The 18022-nt window shown below is 45.7% G+C and overlaps 1 long non-coding RNA gene across 2 annotated transcripts in view; it reads left to right on the top strand.

Annotated features, from left to right (window-relative positions):
• The window catches only part of LOC136582003 (uncharacterized), a 109157-nt gene that overhangs the window by 88092 nt on the left and 3043 nt on the right, over positions 1–18022 (top strand). The gene's annotated exons all lie outside the window — the stretch shown is intronic.

The raw sequence follows: 18022 nt of genomic DNA, 5'->3' as shown, positions 1-18022 counted from the left end.
AGGTGTGAAATTTCCTAAAGTAGCGCATGCAGCACACCTGCCTCCTGCCCTGTCTTAGTGCAATGCTTAACTGCAGGACACTGCTCTGATTTTGGTCAGGCTGGGACACACTGCTGCACTCTGAATGTGAAATGGATGGTGCAGAGAACAGTGTGGTTGGGCCCTCAGCCATAAATGACTCGTGCCTACCCAACACAATGTACAAGCAACTGAGATGTTGCTTATCAGTGCAAGGAGCATACTGTGCTGTGCAATGCTTGTGTGAGGGTCTGGGAGCCCACTCCTGGCTTAGTGCCCATTGGCGGATTCACCTCTGAGCCAGTTCGAGCCTTAGTAGAGAGATCTATACTGGTATTATACCTGACACCTTTGTATTTCAAATCCAGGCCTGGACTGGCAATCTGTCCTCCTCTAGTTGCATACCATAATACTATCCGGCTGTGGAATAAACTGTATTGCAATGAGCTGTGGAACAATAAAGTCCAGCCATTCAACCTTGCTACTATGTTGCGTGTATGATCTGCTTAAATTGCCACCCTGCTGTTAAATATTCTTCATTGCAGTGAATCATTTGAAAAACAAGTACCAGCAGAGATCTTACGATATGACTGTCTTATATGCTGTCATTGGAATGCAACTGAATATAAAGGGGAATAAGTTCACAAATGTTGTTGAAAGTTTCAGAATTGATAGTGTAGTGACCCAGTACATCATCCTGGTCCCCTCCATAAATGTCATACATGTTTGTCCTATGTTGATGCGCTGTGCAAAGCTGTCTTGTCATTTCCAGTCTGTATGTTGCACAGCTGCAGCGCTAGAAGGGTTAAGTGTTCAATAAAATCCAAAGCCTGCATGTAAATGTATCAAATCTGTCATGTCTTGTGGAATGAGATAAAGTATAATTAGAAGTGTTTGAGAGCGGGAAAGGAGTTCCATCTTCTGGAGTAGCAGGTCTTCCATCTAGTCTGCCAAATGAGTTCTACCTAACACAGAGCCACATGGAGGCACCTTCAGCCTCCCTGTGGTGAAGATGGAAGAAGAGGAGAGATTTCCCGTGTTGCATGAGTCTGGATGGTAATGGAGTGAGCCCCCCAAGAGAAAATTTGCAAGTAACTACTTATTTTCAAGGCCAGTGCAGAGCTACTTATCAATCCTCAAGTTTTCCTACACGGCCGTCCTGAGCCTCGATCACCTCATAGAGGTACATACTTTAATTGTCACACCCACAAGTCTCCAAGGCTGGGTGGAGGTACTGCAAGATAATAATTTCTGTCAGAGTGTCTGTGGAGTGACCCAACCCCTTTCCTCCTCTGGAGTGTTCCCCTTCCAGGCAGATAACGTGGACTGCAGGGCTGGTGTCATCCTGAGTTTCCTCCCTGACCTCAAATCCTCTGTCTTGCCTGCACTGTAAAGACTTTAATTGAACTGCCTTATATTACCTGCTTAAAGTTTTCAAGTAAAGTTCTACTGGGCTCTAACCATTCCTAGAGACCCGTGATACTCAAGAACTATTTGTGGCTGCATTTATTCTCCACCAAGGGTCATACCGGTGTGTAAAGGAATGGTGGCATCACCCGTGACAACTACAACCCGTTATCCTGTGTATTGGGTATCTCCCTATCCTATGGGTATCCCTGGTGGCCTGCAGTGATACTCTGGCCATGGCTGCGTGTGTCCCTCCGGGAAGGAGTCTGGTAAGTGCTGCCGTGACAAGACATCACTTTACCCTCCCAGCTCCCCATGTATGTCTGGTGTCCGGGGTCTCCCTATGGGGAGCTGCAATAGCACAATTTATGTGGTGTAAATGGTGCAGTCTAATATAAAAGTGTGTTTTCCACTCACTTGAGACATTGTGTCTGATATATCCACTGTGAGGGCCGCGTGGTGGGTGGTATTTCAGTATTGTGACTAAAATTAGTCTTATATAATTTATTTTACTTGTTTCAATAAAATTTGTATTTTAATGTGGAAACTATACAATATCTGATATCTGGTTGAGATTTTTGAATTGAGTCGTATCCTATTTCTGTTCAGAGTTTCTGTGGGCCGTGCTACCTGACAACATGGTAGACGCCTATCCCAGCCCTTTTACATGCCTTCAATTATTTTTTACAGATTACAGTATGCTGGTCCTAGCTGCTGCAGCAAACACAATCTTCTGCTCCTGGTTTCGTAGAACCTCTCATTCCCTCTGGGCCATCAAGAGGGTCTCTTGGTAAATTAGTGAACATGAAAGCTTCCAAGTGAAAATCATTTTCAGATTTAATTCATCCAGATAACATAGGATACAGTTTAGATGATACATATGTCACAGCTTTAAAAAGGTAAAAAAAATAGCTAAAAAGGAAAAATGTACAATAAAATAATAATAATGATCTACAATAAAATAAAATAAAAACACTGGATTAGTTGAGGTCTAACAAAAAGTTTAGATGCATGTAGACCTTGATTTCTTTCAAAGACTTTAGAATTTTTATGTATGCAAGACAGAGCTGTGTGCTGGACTTTCTTGCAAGAATAATCTTCTTTACACAAAAGGGCCAATACACTTAAAAAATATCCATACCCAAAAGTGGATTGAACCAAATTACAGCGGCTTGACATCTGCTGACCATGTGTTCTCTGGTCAGTGGAACTAGTTGTAACCAATTTGACCATATATATAGCTTCTGTCTGTAATGGAACTTCGAAATTCCTTCAATATAACAGAGAGAGGAGAGAGGCACTCAGCTCTCCTATTTACGCCATGAGGATTCAAGAATGTTTTTGGAATTTTCATCTCCACTTTTCAAAAGCCATCACTTTTTTTATTTTTCTATTGCATTGGCCAAATGGGGGCTTGTTTTTTGAATGGTGAACTCTAGTTTTTGTGGTACCATTTTGGGGTGCATATGGCTTTTTTGATCACTTTTATTGCATTTTTTGAGGAAGCAAAACTAACTAAGCATATTGCCTTCTTTTTAGGGTTTTTTCTTATGGCTTTTACCATGCAGGATAAATAGTGTGTTTAATTTTATTGTACAACTATGTACAAATATGTGGGGGTTTTAACATTTTTATACAAATAGGGAAAATGCACAAAAAAGGACTTCTGTACTGCATTGCAGTATTGCTCGTAATAGCAATCATAGGCAATGGCAAGCCAAGACACCAGTACCTGGCGTCCTGTTGCCATGGCAACTCATTGGTCCCCCTCGATTACAACGTGGGGGTCCGATGATATTACAGAGGGAGTGCGCATGTAGGAGGTTAACAGCAGGGATTACTGTCCTTATGTATCCCCGCTGTTGAAGTGGGAGGCCACCTATCAGTAACAGCTGGCTTCCGCTATGGGATAGCGCAGGTTCAGCTTTTGATCCCGCAACATCCACATGACGTACGTTTACATCCTGTTGCGTTAAGTACCCTGCAGCCAGGACATAAACTTACATCCTGTGCGTTAAGGGGTTAAAGGCCAGTCTGCTTAATTTTTTTCATTCATTATGTAGCTAGCTCCCCTCCTGACCTCTTTCTTATGTGATCTTAAAGGGGTTGTCCCGCGGCGAAACGTTTTTTGTTTTTTTGCATAGCCCCCCCCCCCCCCCCGTTCAGCGCAGGACAAACCCAAGGCATGTGTTGAAATGTAAAAAAAAAAAGTACTTACCCGAATCCCCTCTCTGCAACTTTTTCCTTCTTTTCCTCCAAGATGGCCGCCGGGATCTTCACCCACGATGCACCGCGGGTCTTCTCCCATGGTGCACCGTGGGCTCTGTGCGGTCCATTGCCGATTCCAGCCTCCTGATTGGCTGGAATCGGCACACGTGACGGGGCAGAGCTACGCGATGACGCGTAGAAGGGGGCGGATCCAGAATGCCGCTCGTGCCCGGACCGACCAGAAGGGAGAAGACCCTTCTGCGCAAGCGCGTATAATCGGGCGATTAGACGCTGAAATTAGATGGCACCATGGAGATGGGGACACCAGCGCAGGGAAGGTGAGTATATAACTTCTGTATGGCACATATTTCATGCACGATGTATATTACAAAGTGCATGTATATGGCCATACAGAAGTGTTTAACTTAACTTGTCATCGCGGGACAACCCCTTTAATTCTGAGCAGCTCAGATCATGTGGATCATGTGTTTTCAAACTAGACAATTTCTCAGTCAGCATAATGTGATTCTATTACATGGACCCTAACACAGAAACTGCTTAGTGGAATACACACACACTCCTATCACAGTTACTGATGATCATACAGCTCCTGTCACACAGTTATAATAGAAGAAATCACAACTCATCCTCAATATTAACAAATATTGGGGAGACCGTTCTAGGAGACAGGTGTGAAAACTGGATGGTGTCGATTATGTGCCAGAGCTAATTTTTTACTCCCAGTCCGTCACTGGTCAAATCTCACTACTTCTGTCTTCTGAGTCAAACTCCCAAGCAAGATAATTACAATAATAGCATTTTTTATCTATAAGGTGCCAGCGTATCCTGCAACACTTTACAGTTAACTACTAGAGATGAGCGAGCGTACTCATTAAGGCAAAATACTCGAGCGAGTATTGCCATTTTCGAGTACATGCCCACTCGTGCTAAAAGATTCGGGGGCCGGTGGGGGGCCGCGGGGGAGAGCGGGGAGGAACGTGCTCACTCCTGCAACTTACTGCTCACCCCCGCCGGCCCCCCGAATCTTTTCTCACGAGCAGGCATGTACTCGAAAATGGCAATACCCGCTCAAGTATTTTGCCTTAACGAGTACGCTCGCTCATCTCTATTAGCTACATACACTCAACAGTGGAGTGGGAGTAACGGCCTTTTTACACAGAACATTCCAATAAAAATTGTTGGATTGTGTGAATTTGAACAATAATCATTCAATGTAAATACGGAAAATAACTGACTGACCAACAAGAATTTGTTCGCTTCTCGGTGGCGTTCATTTTATGCACCTCGTCGCATGTGAACAGCAATCGTTTAGTCATCCACATTCACCATACCAACGATGTGCGAACACAATTGCAAACGATTTATCGCTCCATGTTAAAGGAGCCTAAAGCAATCTAAACAATAGATACAAGATAGGAGTGTTTTGTGCCTTTTCAGTTGAATTGTCCTTTGATGACAGTAACATATTCCTTCGTAGATGTATAGTTTTTGTAAAGCCCCTCTAATTCGGATAAAAACTGGTTCAGTTCACAAAACGCAAAAAAGTCAGTAACAGAGAATGTGTAACTCCAGCTGTGTCTCTCATGAGCAATGAGGAAATTAAATAAAATGCTGCGTGCAGAAGTAATTTTACCATTGATAACATCTACAGAGCTTGAATTTGTAACAGGAAGATTCTGTCAAATAAATCTATTTTTGACAGAGTATCCATAGCAACAGATCAGAATGCAGAAACTGCCAAAGTTTTTCATTCCTTATGTCGACACTACTCCAAGAGGAGGAAAACATTTGTGTCTACTATGTTTAAAGGTCTGAATACATCAGCGACCTTATACTTGTGAACTTGGAAATAGTTAATAGTTGGCTATGCAGGACCTAAAGAATTTGGCTGTGCAATGATCAGGAAGCTGACTATGTTATGAATAGGAAGCCAAAGTCATTAAAGAAATACTTTAAGGTGTGTGTTCTCCTTTCAACAGCGTTTTTCAGTTTACATACAGCAAGTAACTTTACAAATACTTTACCTTTATCTATCATGAACTGATCCTGAGTTACAGTAAGTATTGTGATGCATAATAGCTAGGCACCAATTATCAGGAAAAGAGGGGTGCAAAAAAGGATGTGACTAGAGATGAGCGAACATACTCGTCCGAGCTTGATGCTCGTTCGAGTATTAGCGTGTTCGAGATGCTCGTTACTCGTGACGAGTACCACGCGATGTTCGGGTTACTTTCACTTTCATCTCTGAGACATTAGCGCGCTTTTCTGGCCAATAGAAAGACATGGAAGGCATTACAACTTCCTCCTGCGACGTTCCAGCCCTATACCACCCCCCTGCAGTGAGTGGCTGGGGAGATCAGGTGACACCCGAGTATTAAAATCTGCCCCTCCCGTGGCTCGCCACAGATGCATTCTGACATAGATCAGGGAAAGTGCTGCTGATGCTGCTGCTATAGGGAGAGCGTTAGGAGTTATTTTAGGCTTGAAGAACCCCAACGGTCCTTCTTAGGGCCACATCTGACCGTGTGCAGTACTGTTGAGGCTGCTGTGAGCAGTGTTGCACAATTATTTTTTTTTTGTATATCGGGCGTGCAGAGCATTGCGTCCTCAGTCTGCAGTCATTGTACAGAGTATAGGGCCAGTACTGGTGAGGCAGGGACAGTGGGAAAGGTGAAAGAGATATACTGTCTATATAGGCAGTGGGCTTTTTCAAACAAATTTGGGAAAAAAACTATCTTTGGGCTGCCTGTGACCGTCTTGAGTTTACTGCGTCTCTGCTGGGGGTAGTAGTCCTAATTAATACGCAGCTAAGTGTTACAGCAGGCTTGCGCAAAATTGTTTCCTGGCTCTGCGTTGCCCGTTACATCACCGCCGTCATCCCATCCGGAGGGAAACAGTATACATATATACGCCGCGTACAGTATCTGTCTGCTGTCTCAGCTCAGCCTTTAAAAAAATAGAAGCAAAATACTTAAGGCCTACTAGTGGCCTTTGGACACTTGACTGCTTCTGCGCTGTGAATTCCACTAGCTCAGTCATACGCACCTACGTCTCACTACAGGCTTGCGCAAAATTCTTTCCTGGCTCTGCTGTGCGTTCCGTAAGCGAAGTCAGCCTCCAACCACAGGCCAATAAGCGGCACATTTAATTACAGCGTTCTGTTTCTGCACTACTGGTAATACACCATGCTGAGGGGTAGGGGTAGGCCTAGAGGATGTGGACGCGGGCGAGGACGCGGAGGCCCAAGTCAGGGTGTGGGCACAGGCCGAGCACCTGATCCAGGTGTATCGCAGCCGACTGCTGCGGGATTAGGAGAGAGGCACGTTTCTGGTGTCCCCAGATTAATCTCACAATTAATGGGTCCACGCGGTAGACCTTTATTAGAAAATGAGCAGTGTGAGCAGGTCCTGTCGTGGATGGCAGAAAGTGCATCCAGCAATCTATCGACCACCCAGAGTTCTACGCCGTCCACTGCTGCAACTCTGAATCCTCTGGCTGCTGCTCCTCCTTCCTCCCAGCCTCCTCACTCCACTACAATGACACATTCTGAGGAGCAGGCAGACTCCCAGGAACTGTTCTCGGGCCCCTGCCCAGAATGGGCAGCAATGGTTCCTCTCCCACCGGAGGAGTTTGTCGTGACCGATGCCCAACCTTTGGAAAGTTCCCGGGGTCCGGGGGATAAGGCTGGGGACTTCCGGCAACTGTCTCAAGAGCTTTCAGTGGGTGAGGAGGACGACGACGATGACACACAGTTGTCTATCACTCAGGTAGTAGTAATTGCAGTAAGTCCGAGGGAGGAGCGCACAGAGGATTCGGAGGAAGAGCAGCAGGACGATGAGGTGACTGACCCCACCTGGTTTGCTAAGCTTACTGAGGACAGGTCTTCAGAGGGGGAGGCAAGTGCAGCAGCAGGACAGGTTGGAAGAGGCAGTGCGGTGGCCAGGGGTAGAGGCAGGGCCAGACCAAATAATCCACCAACTGTTTCCCAAAGCGCCCCCCTCGCGCCATGCCACCCTGCAGAGGCCGAGGTGCTCAAAGGTGTGGCAGTTTTTCACTGAGAGTGCAGACGACCGACGAACTGTGGTGTGCAAGGTTTGTCGCGCCAAGATCAGCCGTGGAGCCACCACCACCAGCCTCACCACCACCAGCATGCGCAGACATATGATGGCCAAGCACCCCACAAAGTGGGACAAAGGCCGTTCACTGCCTCCGGTTTGCCTCTCCTCCTGTGCCCCAACCTGCCACTGAGATCCAACCCCCCTCTCAGGACACAGGCACTACCGTCTCCCGGCCTGCACCCACACCCTCACCTCCGCTGTCCTCGGCCCCATCCAGCAATGTCTCTCAGCGCACCGTCCAGCCGTCGCTAGCGCAAGTGTTTGAGCGCAAGCGCAAGTACGAAGCCACGCACCCGCACGCTCAAGCGTTAAACGTGTACATAGCCAAATTGATCAGCCTGGAGATGCTGCCGTATAGGCTTGTGGAAACGGAGGCTTTCAAAAACATGATGGCGGCGGCGGCCCCGCGCTACTCGGTTCCCAGTCGCCACTACTTTTCCCGATGTGCCATCCCAGCCCAGCACGACCCCGTCTCCCGCAACATTGTACGTGCCCTCACCAACGCGGTTACTCCCAAGGTCCACTTAACAACGGACACGTGGACAAGCACAGGCGGGCAGGGCCACTATATCTCCCTGACGGCACATTGGGTGAATTTAGTGGAGGCTGGGACCGAGTCAGAGCCTGGGACCGCTCACGTCCTACCCACCCCCAGAATTGCGGGCCCCAGTTCGGTGCTGGTATCTGCGGCGGTGTATGCTTCCTCCACTAAACCACCCTCCTCCTCCTCCTTCTACGCAACCTCTGTCTCGCAATCAAGATGTGTCAGCAGCAGCACGTCGCCAGCAGTCGGTGTCGCGCGGCGTGGCAGCACAGCGGTGGCCAAGCGTCAGCAGGCCGTGCTGAAACTACTCAGTTTAGGAGAGAAGAGGCACATGGCCCACGAACTGCTGCAGGGTCTGACAGAGCAGACCGACCGCTGGCTTTCGCCGCTGAGCCTCCAACCGGGCATGGTCGTGTGTGACAACGGCCGTAACCTGGTAGCGGCTCTGCAGCTCGGCAGCCTCACGCACGTGCCATGCCTGGCCCACGTCTTTAATTTGGTGGTTCAGCGCTTTCTGAAAAGCTACCCACGCTTGTCAGACCTGCTCGGAAAGGTGCGCCGGCTCAGCGCTCATGTCCGCAAGTCCAAGACGGACGCTGCCACCCTGCGCACCCTGCAACATCGGTTTCATCTGCCAGTGCACCGACTGCTGTGCGACGTGCCCACACGGTGGAACTCTACGCTCCACATGTTGGCCAGGCTCTATGAGCAGCGTAGAGCTATAGTGGAATACCAACTCCAACATGGGCGGCGTAGTGGGAGTCAGCCTCCTCAATTCTTTACAGAAGAGTGGGCCTGGTTGGCAGACATCTGCCAGGTCCTTGGAAACTTTGAGGAGTCTACCCAGATGGTGAGCGGCGATGCTGCAATCATTAGCGTCACCATTCCTCTGCTATGCCTCTTGAGAAGTTCCTTGCAAAGCATAAAGGCAGACGCTTTACGCTCGGAAACGGAGGCGAGGGAAGACAGTATGTCGCTGGATAGTCAGAGCACCCTCATGTCTATATCTCAGCGCGTTGAGGAGGAGGAGGAGGAGGGGGAGGAGCATGAGGAGGAAGGGGAAGAGACAGCTTGGCCCACTGCTGAAGGTACCCATGCTGCTTGCCTGTCATCCTTTCAGCGTGTATGGCCTGAGGAGGAGGAGGATCCTGAAAGTGATCTTCCGAGTGAGGACAGCCATGTGTTGCGTACAGGTACCCTGGCACACATGGCTGACTTCATGTTAGGATGCCTTTTTCGTGACCCTCGATACCTAAACTATACGTAGGCTGCACCCGCGGATGGAAGCATCGTTCTCAATCACCATAAAAAACGGGGACCTTTTAGCTTCATCAATCTGTGTATTATATTCATCCTCCTCCTCCTGCTCCTCCTCCTGAAACCTCACGTAATCACGCCGAATGGGCAATTTTTCTGAGACCCACAAGGCTCAGTCATATAACTTTTGTAAACAATGTTTATACGTTTCAATTCTCAATTCAATAAAGCGTTGAAACTTGCACCTGAACCAATTGTTATTTTAACTGGGCTGCCTCCAGGCCTAGTTACAAATTAAGCCACATTAACCAAAGCGATTAATTAGTTTCACCTGCCCTCTTGGTTGGGCATGGGCAATTTTTCTGAAGTACATTTGTACTGTTGGTACACCAATTTTTTTGGCCCTCGCCTACATTGTAATCCTAGTAATTTTTAGCCCACCTGCATTAAAGCTGACGTCACCTCAGCTGTGCTGGGCACTGCAATGGGATATATTTATGTACCGCCGGTGGGTTCCAGGGAGCCACCCATGCTGTCGGTCCACACGGAGTTGTAACTCCATGTGTCTACTTCTAAAGAACCCCAGTCTGACTGGGGCATGCAGTGTGGGCCGAAGCCCACCTGCATTAAACCTGACGTTACTTCAGCTGTGATGGGCAATGCAATGGGATATATTTATGTACCACCAGTGGGTTCCGGGGAGCCACCCATGCCGTGGGTCCACAGGGACTTCACATTAGGGAGTTGTACCTGCCAGTGTCTATGTATTAAAAACGCCGGTCAGACTGGGGCATGCAGTGTGGGCCGAAGACCACCTGCATTTAATCGGACGTTACCTCAGCTGTGATGGGCAATGCAATGGGATATATTTATGTACCGCCGGTGGCTTCCTGGGACCCACCCATGCTGTCGGTCCACACGGAGTTGTAACTCCATGTGTCCACTTCTAAAGAACCCCAGTCTGACTGGGGCATGCAGTGTGGGCCGAAGCCCACCTGCATTAAACCTGACGTTACCTCAGCTGTGCTGGGCACTGCAATGGGATACATTTATGTACAGCCGGTGGGTTCCAGGGAGCCACCCATGCTGTGGGTGCACACGGATTTCCCATTCTGGAGTTGTACCTGCCTGTGACTATTTATAAAAAAACCCGGTCTGACTGGGGCATGCAGACACCTTGACAGAATGAATAGTGTGTGACACATGGGTTCCCCATTGCTATGCCCACGTTTGCAGCTCCTGATGGAGGTGGCACAGGATTGGATTTCTCATTGCTTCTGTACAGCATTATGGGCTATCGCCCCGCCCCTTTTAAAGAGGGTCGCTGCCTGGCCGTGCCAACCCTCTGCAGTGTGTGCCTGTGGTTCCTCCTCATGGCAGACGCACTTATAAATAGACATGAGGGTGGTGTGGCTATGAGGCCAGCGTGTGGCATGAGTGCAGCTAAAGGCTGCGCAGGGACACTTTGGTGTGCGCTGTGGACACTGGGTCGTGCGGGGGGGTTGGTCAGCATGTAACCCAGGAGAAGTGGCAGCGGAGTGTCATGCAGGCAGTGATTGTGCTTTGTTGGAAGTAGTGTGGTGCTTAGCTAAGGTATGCCTTGCTAATGAGGGTTTTTCAGAAGTAAAAATTGTTGGTGGGGGGGCCCACTCTTGCCGCTATTGTGGCTTAATAGTGGGACCTGGGAACTTGAGATGCAGCCCAACATGTAGCCCCTCGCCTGCCCTATCCGTTGCTGTGTCGTTCCCATCACTTTCTTGAATTGCCCAGATTTTCACAAATGAAAACCTTAGCGAGCATCGGCGATATACAAAAATACTCGAGTCGCTCATTGACTTCAATGGGGTTCGTTACTCGAAACGAACCCTCGAGCATCGTGAAAATTTCATCTCGAGTAACGAGCACCCGAGCATTTTGGTGCTCGCTCATCTCTAGATGTGACATAACCATGACACAACAACAAGAAGTCACATCCAAAAGTATTATCTCACACTCAAAATAAAATGAACAACCTTTATTTAAAAAACAAACACATGTGCTCATTAGAAATGCTTAAAAATTGAAAGACCTGCCGTTTATGCTACAATAAGGCAAACCGTCATTACAGGAAATTTACCAGGATAAACATAAACCTCCTAACAATCACAGCATAGTATAGCAACCAAAGTACAATCCAGTGGAATAGGAGTAGGATTGGGGGTGCTACTACAGGCATATGTTTTGCAGTTATTTCAGCCTGGATTTATCTACATTTGTAGTACCCCCAAGTTGGGGTTCCACAGCACTTAGGCGGCCACTGCAGATTAAATGCTACCAATCTACATAAAAGATGAAAAGTTGTATGTGATATATGTTTAGTTATGTGAAAGTATGTGTACCTGGTTTATTAGGGGTTACTTTCTAATGTTCCCATTAGCTAGCCCTGCATGATTCAGCAGAATGTTAACTAACCCCCCTCACTCCAGTGAATCCTCCTGAGGTAGCTTGGGGATTGGACAGTTAGTTGGGTCCTAGCTCAGGATTGGTAGATGCAGAAGGTATAAAAGGTAGTGAGATGGTGGGGTTTTAAGTCTAGCCTGCTCAATAGAGACTGAAAGAGACCAGGGAGAAAAAGGAGAGAGAGAGGGAGAGAAAGAGAGAGAGAGATCAGAAACAAAAAGAAACAGAAGTCGAGTTTTGTGAAGTGAGAACAGAGGAGAGAGACATAGAGGAAGAAGAGAGAAGCAGACCGAAGAAGGGAAAGGAATTGAGTTGATAATTTGTTTATCCCTGTTTTCTTTTATTTTTTATTTGTTTTTGTCCGGAATGGGTTCCGACTCATGTACGGACTGGTGTCACCATAATAATAATAATCTTTATTTGTGTTGTGCCAACTTATTCTGCAGCGGTTTCAAGCACAGAAGAACAAAGACAATACAACAATTACATGTGATATACCATCAGTTTGAAACAAATTAGTGGGGGTGATACAGGAGGTACAAAGGGGGTGGGATTGACATTGGGGAACACAGGCGGTACAGGAATTACATATGGAAATCAGTTATTAGAAAGCAAACGGGGTGGACGCCGTAAGGAGCTGCATGGGTAGAGGTTGCATGCAATAAGCAGTGTGAAAATTGTGAGGAGCCATAGGGAGGGGCAGGGGGTTTAATGTTTAATGATAGATTAACGTTTATTTTATGTTAACAGTTTTTTGTTTTTTTTTTATTTTTACCACTCTTGTGACACACCAACCGTGAACGCAATTTCCCAAGTTGGAGAGAAGCCACCTGACTACTCTTTATTTTTTCCTGTTGATTTACCCATGCCGCCAATCCATATTCAGTTGTGTTCGCTGCACATTCCCTTTCTGGAGCATATGGGGTATATAGGACATTTTTGCTTTATTCCATTTTGGACTTTACCAATTCTGATTATCGTATGCACTTGCACTTTATTATACTTTCCTATACTAAATAGTAACATAGTATGTAAGGCCGAATGAAGACAATGTCCATCTAGTCCAGCCTGTTTATCCTCCTGTGTTGTTGATACAGAAGAAGGCAAAAAACCCCAAGAGGCAGGAGCCAATTAGCCCTTTTGGGGGAAAATTCCTTCCCGACTCCCTAATGGCAATTAGACTAATCCCTGGTCAACCCCTAATAGTTCCTACCTGCCTGTATACCCGGATTAACAATTACCCTAAGATTTATATCCTGTAGTATCCTTCCGCTCTAGAAAGACATCAAGTCCCCTTTTAAACTCCTCTATGGATTTTACCATCACCACATCCTCAAGCAGAGAGTTCCACAGTCTCACTGCTCTTACAGTAAAGAACCCTTTTCTGTGTTGGTGATGAAATCTGCTTTCTTCTAGACGTAGCGAATGCCCCCTCGGTACCCTCGCAGTCCTGGGTATAAACAGATCATGGGAGAGATCCTTGTATTGTCCCCTCATGTATTTATACATAGTTATTTGATCACTCCTTAGCTGCCTTTTTTCCAGGGTAAATAGTCCCAATTTTGATAGCCTCTCTGGGTATTCCAGTCCCTTCATTCCATGTATTAGTTTTGTTGCCCTTCTTTGAACCCCCTCCGGTACTGTAACATCTTTCCTGAGCACCAGTGACCAGAATTGTGCGCAGTATTCCATGTGAGGCCATTATTACCCTGCATCTCGTGTGGCTTTTCCTTTTCGTTTGTGAATATGCTTGAAAAGAAACTATTTAATAGATTTGCCTTCCCTCCATCATCTTCAATGATTTCTCCTGCATTATACTATTCCATTGGACTGTATATGTACTTTGGTTGTTATACTATCCTGCTGTTTGGAGGTTTATGTTTATCCCTGCAAGTTGCCTGTAATGACCGTTGACCTTGTTGTAGCATTAAATGGTAGTCCTTTGAAGTTTTTAAGTGTTTTTACTGAGTATGTGTTTGTTTTCTAAATAATGCTTGTTCATTTGGGGAATGCAATACTTTTTGGGGATGTTACTTCTTGTTGTGTCACAGTAGGTATTATAGCATATTTTGACTGTATTCACAGTTCTGCAGTGTGCTGAGCTCACATCACTCGGCTTTCCTTCCTTGTTCAGTGTATGCAGGCCCTGCTGCATCCGCCCACCGGAGTTTAAATGTTCTTCTATTACTATGAATTGCAATGACTAACGAAGCCCCCTGCTCATAGGGAGAAACGCATTGCCTGACCTTGGTCTGATCTTTTTAACCCGTGAAATGAAATAAAAGGATTCATGCAGTACTCACCCCGCTGTCTCCTTGTCTCAGCGCTGTTTGATAACTAAATCCATTTAACGGCATCCACCTGTCAAAAAAGGGAAATGAGCAACCACCAGCCAGATTGTATTTTCTCTGCCAAGAATCTTCAGGAGCTTTAGGTGAGCGGCTCCTAATACCTTTTTATAACACTTCGGCTAAATGTTCCCACACATGAAGCGGCTCTCTTTTGTATTCTTGCTGTGTTCTTGTTGTTGTGTCACAGTAGGTATTATAACACATTTGGACTGTATTCACAATTCTGTCATCTGCTGAGCTCACAGCTCTCAGCATTCCTTGCTTGTTCAGTTTATACACTGCTGTTCCTCCAGTGTTTTGAAAGCATAACCATTACATCATGAAGAAGTTAAATATTGGTATGAAAGTTGAGCACAAATCGTGCAAGTGGAATGGTGGGAACTGTCAGGCAACCAATTCCAATGAGGTCTGAGTGTGGCTTTAGTGTTTGCATTACAGTATAAAACCAAACTGGAGGAAATACAAGAATATCATGGAAAGTGCTGATATTATTAGGATAATGTTATTATTTTTACTTGGCAGAATCCATGCCAGACATAAATTTATCTTATAATCTGTAACAGAAAAACAAATTGGTACATGCAGTGTCTGTGGATCCACATGCGGATTACCTGTTTTCCAATGAGACTTGCTTGTGTACAGATTTCTCACTGAGGAGTGACACTTCTGTTTTTCCACACAGCACAAATTCCCATTAAAATGAAAGGGACACTTAGGGCTTCTACAGACGAATGTGTTCACAAATGTAGTACCCCAGGATTGGGGGTTGCACAGCATTCTAAAGCTACCACATGGAAATGTGTGTATATATATATATATATATATATATATATATACATATACATATGACCACGCATGCTCGCTCATCTCTATATATAACCTATAAGATTCTACTAAGTGTAAAGCTCCAATCTCTGGTCTGGCAAAGTCCTCTGAGTAGCTAGACTCAGCTAAACCCAGCAATCTTTTCGCTCACAGCATCTCTTTACTCTTCCCAGAATGCACTAGGAATATGCAAATTATCTTCCTGGAGCTCCAGGAAAGAAACCCTGAACTTAGTTTGAACGCAAGTAAGAATTCACCTTTGTAAGGGCCCTTTTACATGGGCCGATCATCGTTCAGATTCTCGCTGGAATCAGAACGAAGATTGCTAATGCATGCAGTGTCTGAACATCCATGGCAATTGGTTTGGTTCTGTTTCTGCACACATAAAAACTGAACAATGATCGGCCTGTGTAAACAGGCAGTCATTCATTTATGAATGACTGCCTGCTTACATTCCTTTTACATGGGACAACCTGTTGGGCATAGATGCCTGGCAAGCCATCCCAGAGATGATCATTCTTGTACTTTTACAGGAATGTTTGCCATTCGTCATGTCATCGGCGCTGAGCATATTTATGATAGTATTAACCTCAGTTCTCAGAATGAAGGGTATGTGAGTCATATCATATCTAAACAATTTGTTAGTGAAGGCCTCCTCAAGTAGTTAAGGGGTTTTCCAGGACACAAAATGAAAATTCTAAAAATGCGGAAATCTAATAGGTTCAGCCAAGTATGTGCAACCTGTACCTTCTATCTGCCGCTCTGCACTTCGCCCCTTGCAGCTGCTGCGATTACATGCATTACTTCCGCACAACACAACAGACTGTTACCTACAATTTCCAGCATGCATACAGCTTGTTTACCGGCCGCAGCGCTGTAGCTCCACTCACAGCTCACAAGTTCTGCAACTTAGGCATCATTCAGACAACCATATGCGTAAAACGCTGCAGGAGTCCTGCAGCCTTTTACCGGTCTGTGTGAGCTGGCAATAACCGCATATGGCAGCAAGTGTAGTGTGCATGACGGCATATCTCACGCACACGGACATGTGCTGTGTAACTTGTTTTTTTTAAAATTCCTTTCTCTATTTCATAGCGGGGCTGCATATGAATCGCCAGCCATATGCATACGCTGCCTATACAAATGTATAGGGCTCACACTGTGTGGTAGCGGAAAAATAGTGCATGCTGCAATCTTTTTCTCGCACGAGTCTACACAGTATTTACACACTAATGCGAATGGATCAATAAAAGTCCATTTACTTTAATTGAATATATTTTTTGACTCCCAGTGGTTCCTAGAGGAAACTGTCTCCAGAGAGAATAGAGACAATACTTTGATCAGTAAAGACCCTTATATCCCACCACAGGACTACTGTCTCATTTGCCATGAGAGTCTGCTTATGCTATAGACCTCATTCCATGGGCAAAGGCGCGCATTTGAACATTGTAGAGCAATGTTCTTTCTCCTAGAACAGATGCCACAGGTACCTAGACAGGGCCATATTAATCCATTCTTCTATTTGCCATGTTCTGCAGTGGTGGTTACACCCTGAATATCTCCTGTGTAGGAGGTTTTTGTTCCCCAGCACCAGAGAATCATTGCTACGGATAGAGTGCCCATGTGAAATACCCTTGGTTCCAAAGAATGTGGAAGAAGAACAAAGCCTTATCCTCTAACATAAAAGAATGGAGAGCGGTCAGAATAGCTTAGTACCACTTTCAGGCTTATCTCCGAAATCGTCATGTTTTAGTATAGTCAGACGAGTTACCCACTGTTTTTTCTATAATAAAGTAGGGAGGCACCAAACGCCGGTAGATAGCCAGTAAATAGAGGCCACTGATGCAGAATATGTACTGGAGATCTCAGTATTGATATTAGGAGAGTTCAAAATATTAAAGTGGACTATCTCATGGAGAGGTCAATGCTGGATGCCATAGTAACAGAGGAGAATGCGAAAGCCAAACCTCTGCTCCTGGTAGTACTCTCAGCAAGCTTAGTTACTGACAATCTGTAAGCTGGGAGGAAAACTTGTATATGTGTACCCTCTTCTACCTCTTATACCCAAAGTACTGAGGGAGGTGCTTAGAGAAACAAGCCAAAGAGATTGGCATCTTCCTATTCTGGCTCCATTGGATATGCTTCTCTCTGGATAGGTGCTATGAAGGGCAACTACTGGAGATTTCCACCTGCAGTGGATCTGTTTTCCCAGAGGGTCATTCTGCATCCACATGCTCACAAACAGCATCTCACAGCCTGGAAGCTGAATGTAAAAAGCTAAGAAAATTAGGTTTCCTTAAATAAGTAATTACTATTATGTTGCCTGCCCACAGACCTACTATCATCAAGGTATATAATAGTCTCTTTAGAACATGGTGTGGTCAGAACAGCCTCTGTCTGGATTCTCTGACTGCTATCCTGCAAGTCTCACAAAATGGCCTAAAGGAAAAATTAAAGTTGAATCCACTCAAAGTGCAATTTACATCCACTAATGTGCAGTTACAGGAAAAGTTGTCTAACAGTCATATGGTTAGAACTTTCTTAAGAGCCCTGAAAAACATAACTCTTGCCTTCCCGGATCCTGCATGGGATCTAACTGTGGCGTTCTTCTATTACCAAGCAGCCACTTGGGTCAATGGACAACCTCTCTGAAATTCTTAACTTTCACAGAAAGTTAATCAGAAAATTTACTTACCTGTACTCCTTCCAGATCCTCAAGATCGAGAACAGGTAAAGCGGCATTCTCTTGATATCAATAAAGCAGTCTTACTGCATATCCATAGGACTCAGAGGCACTGCTACTACTACACCAAGGTCCTAATAAAGGACAAAAG

The sequence above is a fragment of the Eleutherodactylus coqui genome, chromosome 11 (assembly GCF_035609145.1).
Source record: "Eleutherodactylus coqui strain aEleCoq1 chromosome 11, aEleCoq1.hap1, whole genome shotgun sequence".
NCBI lineage: Eukaryota > Metazoa > Chordata > Amphibia > Anura > Eleutherodactylidae > Eleutherodactylus > Eleutherodactylus coqui.
This window is presented reverse-complemented; position numbering and strand designations above follow the sequence as displayed.